Genomic DNA, 6,259 nt, shown 5'->3' on the forward strand with positions numbered 1-6,259 from the left:
CTTTCAGCCATACCTTTCAGGTCTCATAATGATATCCGAGAATATCCCTAATGTCCCCACTAACCCACTTGATCATGTGGAATTTGAATAGAGATATGACACTGTACATGCAAGCATCAGCCACAAGTTCCCCCAGTACTCATGGGTATTAGAAGACCATAAAATCCAACGGGACCTGAAATAGCCTGGGCTCCTTTCTTTGATCCAGCTGGCAGAGAGCTAGCCTGGGCTCCTTTCTTTGTTCCAGCTGGCAGAGAGCTAGCCTGGTCCACTTCAGTAGCGTTACACTGACGTGTTAGTCATTTAGCAGACGCTCTTATGCAGAGCGAATTACAATTAGTGTGTCCATCTTAGGATAGCTAGGTGAGACAACCACATTTCACAGTCGTAGCAAGTATATTTTCCCTCATAAAGTAGTTAGCAAAGTCGGTGCTAGTCGGAAATTAATGTATTAGAAATATATATGATTAAATATTATTACTATTGTTATTTTACAATTATTATTATTTTGTCACCTCTAAACTCAGATATGCTTCGACATGGAAACTTGGCCAGGAGGCAACGGTGCAAAGCCCTCGGTGATAATGCAGCCATCTATTAGGTCCTAATTCATGATCACTTGTTTGATCATGCACATTAGCACAACGTTTACACATAGTTTATACGGGACTCCCTGAATGTATGTTTGATATGATGATCTCTTGCTCCTACATGTTGACTTGGGGAGTCCTACTTGTTTATGATCCCACAGTGCATTGCTGTGCTGACCTAAGCCTGCATCACAGTGAGCACTGCTCCTCTCCCTCTCAGGTCTCTGTGGCTGACACACTGCCCTGCTGACCCCTGTGTGTCCAGCCTGGTGTCATAGACTAGTCATAACATAATGTTAGCCACAACAAATTGGAATTTGTAACATATCAGAAGAATTGTAAATTCAAAACATAACTTGTCATATGACATGTAATACGTAAAATATCATACGAATTGTAATTTGTAACATATAATAAGAAATGGATGATGAACATCCAGAAATTAACACGTCATACCAAACGTAAAATATCATCCTAATTTCAGCGTACCAGATTTTTTGTTTACTATGTTATGTCCACCCGAGTCCAGGTTGTTCTGTCTGCCTTTCCCTCAGCCCTCACACTAATGTAAGCATACACACACACACCCCACACTGACTCATGACCCCAAGCACACACACAACTTATTAGTGACTCATCCAACAGTCATTTGAAAAAGAGGCCATAATAGAGATGCACTGGGGTCTCTGTGGGGTGTTGTTTTTGTATTGCCGCTGAGTACATTCAAATTGATTAACCTTACAGTTCTTTGTATAAAGGCGTAAAAGGCTTTAGGGTAGGGTACGTTTTGGGTGATTTCTCAAAACAGCAGATTGCATATCCAATGTACCAACCTTTATCCAAATCACAATGTCAATCCACCCACGCTCCTATTTCTAGTGGGATTAAACATAGATTTAATGAGCACTTCAGTGATGCCTGATACAGTAAGTACTATCAAAGGATATAGGGCCTGTACTTCAAAGTCCCTTCACATCTTTCCTTTTACTTCTGACTCTCTCACTGAACCAAACTGAAACTAGATAGCTCCAACAGTAATGTTGTTTTAATGGGATCGAAGCAGCTTTCTCACAGTGAGTTTGTGAGCCTGTTTCCCAGTGTCCATGAGAATTGTCCAGCGTCTTCCTTCCAAATGAGTTCTAAGGCTCTCCTAGATCCCACCAAATGACCTTGTCAATCTACTGTTTGTTTTTGGATAATATCGTTGATATGTTTTACCAAAATCTACCACCTGCTCAACATTGAGACCTAAACCTTGGGAAAATAGCAATTACCACCTTTATGTTGAGAGGGACGTCATTTCTTTGGGACCTGTTATTTTAAGATTTAGATGCGAATTGATCAGTCTGGGGTTTAATAGATGTGATTCCTATGCTAATGTCTATGATTACTGTCTTATTTATGTATAATACAGTCTTTATAAGTTAGGTGTTAGAGATTCAATTGTTTAATCCTCTCTCTGGGTGTTTTAAATGGAGGATAAGTGCAGTATGATGTATTATATAATATTATTATATTATTATTATATTATCACCATTTGACTTGTTAGTAGACAACATCGGTCTGCAATTTTACAGAGATTTCCTTGTCATTTATGATGCTATCGAAATGGATTTTGCTGTGAAGGATGTGTTTAAAAAGTCAAGGCCGATGAAAGGGGAGATTTTATAGGGGAGGATAAGCCTTTGGGAGAAATGCCTTGATTTATCTGGCTTTCCTAGAATATCCTGCTATGAAATGATTCCCTGCAACATTGTAGTTGGCAGCACACTGCAACTCCCTGCCAGACAAGTGGTGTTGCCAATCAAAAACCCTCGTCATGTGATATGATCTAATGCACCCATTAAAGTAACTGTCCAGTGAAAGTCTCACTTTTAAAAGTTAATATTCTGTTAACTCATACCCAAATCATCTTACTCATACCCAAATAACTCATACCCAAATAATTGTTGACTCATCCAATACTCGCATTTGTGGCCAAAGCCTAAATTGGACAAACAAAAAAACACTTCAACAACCCCACCTCAAACTTCTATCTCAAACAGACCATATAAAAAATGCTTGCTATTTCCTCATAGAGTATGATGTCATACTCCTGAGGAGGATGAGCTGGCCAATCAGTTGTCTCTTTAGACATGAGCTGGCCAATCGGCGGTCTACTTGCATGAATATTTTTAATGCTTACATTAATATTTTTAATGACCGGTATTTGCCCAAAACATTCTATTGCTGAGGTACACCCACACCATTCCAACACAGTAAAGATGATTTTTGAATACATAATTACACTTTTTGGAAGGAAAACTATTTCACTCATATTGTAACCAAAAGTTGGTCATATTTCATAGAAATCTGGAAACACTAGACAGTTACTTTAAGAAATGGGCTTCCCACCATATATAAAAACAAACATTGTTTAACTGGAAAAGTGAAATACTATACATGAAGGATTATATAAAGTGTGATTTAAATTATTGTATCAGTCCGAAACATGTTGTTCATCAGACAAAATTGAGATGATTTGTCACCATACTCCACATCTTTCAGAAATATAACAAAAATACGTGTCCATCTATGGCATATATAATCTGTGGTAAATAAACCTTTATGGAACATTTGATATATGACCCCTATGGAGACCGGATAAGAGGGGCACAACATCACATGAAATCAAAGCTTAAGCAAGTTTAGAAGAAATAAGGGTTTCATGTGAGGGGAAAGGGACATTAAATCCCAGCTAATGCCCTACACTTAACTCTGCCTCTGACCCCCGACAACAACTCCGGAATAGAGGCGATAAAAAACAAACCCCCTAGTTCCCAAGAGACACCACTAGCACTGCAGATCACAGAGTCAGAGTGAGTGTGTACAACGACTGGAGCAGCGCATAGGCTTCTGCTAGATGTATCGCCACTAACACCATATGCTGGTGCAATCGTATCCTATAGGCTCAATTAACTGTCGGTTGTTGCCAGGTTTTCTCGTTGTCCATATTGTTGGGAATTGTTCACAGTCAATATAGCCTTTGATCTCAACCGCAGCATCGAGGGCCAGGCTCATGCCAATGTCTTCTTCAGCTGTGCGCAATACAAACTCGGACCGCAATTCAGTGGCAGGTACTAGAGTGTTTTCTTAGGTGTGCGCGGTTCCCAGAGATAGAGGAGGACAAACGTTTTGACACGTTGTGAGAAATATCCACATTGTATCCGTGTAGGGTGTCAACAAACACAACGCTCGAATAATTACTCCGACGACTGAAACAGGCAGCTCATCATGGCTGTTCATCAGTTTTTGTTCTAGCTAGTTTCTCATGCGTTATTAGGTTATGCACATGTTGTTCGGGCGCAAGCCGCCTCTTTCGAGATGCAGCTTAAATAATGAATATAGCATGCTTATTAACATGTATTACAAGCCGAATATTTTAAAAGTTAACACAATTGTAATGCCAGATTTCTAATTTTATTGAGTAAAATGTATCAAGGATACAATGCGATACAGGTCTTTTAAGAGGGGCCTCAAAACTATACATTATTAGACATTGAGACCTTTCCAGGTGCAACAATTACAGTGCTGTGAAAAAGTATTTGCCCCCTTCCTGATTTCTTTTTTTTTTTGCACATTTGTCACACTTGAATGTTTCAGATCATCAAAGAATTATTAATATTACACAAAGATAACCCAAGTAAACACAAAATGCAATTTGTAAGTGATCACTTTCTTTATTAAGGGAAAAAGCTATCCGAACCTTCATGGCCCAATATGACAAAGTAATTGCCACCCTTGTTAAATCATGAATTTACTGTGGTTAATCACATTTTTTGCAAAGCTGAGTTCAATTTCACTAGCCACAGCCAGGCCTGATTACTGATGAAAATGACAAAGGGAGTGCAGCGACGACTCATCAAAGAGGTCACAAAAGAACCCACTACAACATCTAAAAAACTGCAGGCCTCACTTGTCTCAGCTAAGGTCAGTGTTCATGACTCAACCATAAGAAAGAGACTGGGCAAAAATGGCATCCATGGCAGAGTTCCAAGGCGAAAACCACTGCTGACCAAAAATAACATAAAGGCTCGTCTCACTTTTGGCAAAAAAAACATCTTGATGATCCGCAAGACTTTTGGGAAAATATTCTGTGGACTGACGAGACAAAAGTTGAACTTTTTGGAAGGTGTGCATCCCGTTACATCTGGCGTAAAAGTAACACAGCATTTCAGAAAAAGAACATCACACCAACAGTCAAATATGGTGTTGGTAGTGTGATGGTCTGGGGCTGATTTGCTGCTTCAGGACCTGGACGACTTGCTGTGATTGATGGAACCATTAATTCTGCTCTCTACCAAAAAATCCTGAAGGAGAATGTCCGGCCATCAGTGACCTCAAGCTGAAGCACACCAGGGTTCTGCAGCAGGACAATGATCCAAACCACACCAGCAAGTCCACCTCTGAATGGCTTAAAAAAACAAAATGAAGGTTTTGGAGTGGCCGAGTCCAAGTCCGCACTTGAATCCGATTGAGATGCTGTGGCATGACCTTAAAAAGGCTGTTCATGCTCAAAAACCCTCCAATGTGGCTGAATTAAAACAATTCTGCAGTTATCGCAAACGCTTGATTGCAGTTGTTGCTGCTGAGGGTGGAACAACCAGTTATTAGGTTTTGGGGGCAATTACTTTTTCACATAGGACCATGAAGGTTCGGATAGCTTTTTCCCTTAAATAAAATCATCACTTAAAACTGCGTTTTGTGTTTACTTGGGTTATCTTTGTGTAATGTTTACATTTGTTTGATCTGAAACATTTAAGTGTGACAAATGTGCAAAAAAAAAAAAGAAATCAGGAAGGAGGAAAATACTTTATCACAGCACTGTATATGTACATGTTTAAATGTATAGGCCTATCTGTTTGGAATATAATTTGACATGGCTATAATTAGAAAACTAGGTCTTGCAAATTATTCACGAATTGAAGCCCTCGTGTTAATTGCTCAATTACCTATTTTAATGAGCTTTAACAAACACGGACACCCCGTGTATGACACCTTCAATGATGAGTTAGGACCGGTTAGAGGAGTTACCGCAGCAATGTGAATGATCGGGATTTGAAATGTTACACCTCCCTTTGCAGCTGGGCTGCATCTGTAACGCTGCTATTTGTCTCAAGCATAAAATTGGCCTGCGAACTCTTGTACATGGTTCACCTCGTTGCTATTGGTCAGTTTCAGAAAACTAAACTAATCTCCATTATTATCACACATATTTGTAAGATTTTGAATGTTGGCTCATTGCAATATTAGTAGTGTATATAATTACAAATGGGTATAGAAAACATACTATTTTGTGCGATCTGAGAGGTAAAGTTATTCTCCTCTTTACCTGTTCAACTATTGGTGTTCACCAACAATTACCTTTACTCAAAATAGGTCTGTTTCTTACAGAAAAGGGTCATGTAGTGGTGTAATGAGTGGGAAAACACCAGTGAGTGCAGATGTGGGGAACTCTGCAGGGTACTGGGGGTGAGGGAGCGGGTGGGGTGGAGAGCTGAGCTAACCCCAGCCTGCCTGGGCCAATGGGGCATGGTAATTAGATCTGGCCAATGTGGGCCTTGGGCTGTGGACTGGGGGCATATAAGGGGGGCCCCATGGCAGCAGCCCCCTCATATCACTCAGAGGTC

The sequence above is a fragment of the Oncorhynchus keta genome, chromosome 33 (assembly GCF_023373465.1).
Source record: "Oncorhynchus keta strain PuntledgeMale-10-30-2019 chromosome 33, Oket_V2, whole genome shotgun sequence".
In the NCBI taxonomy this organism is placed as follows: Eukaryota; Metazoa; Chordata; class Actinopteri; order Salmoniformes; family Salmonidae; genus Oncorhynchus; species Oncorhynchus keta.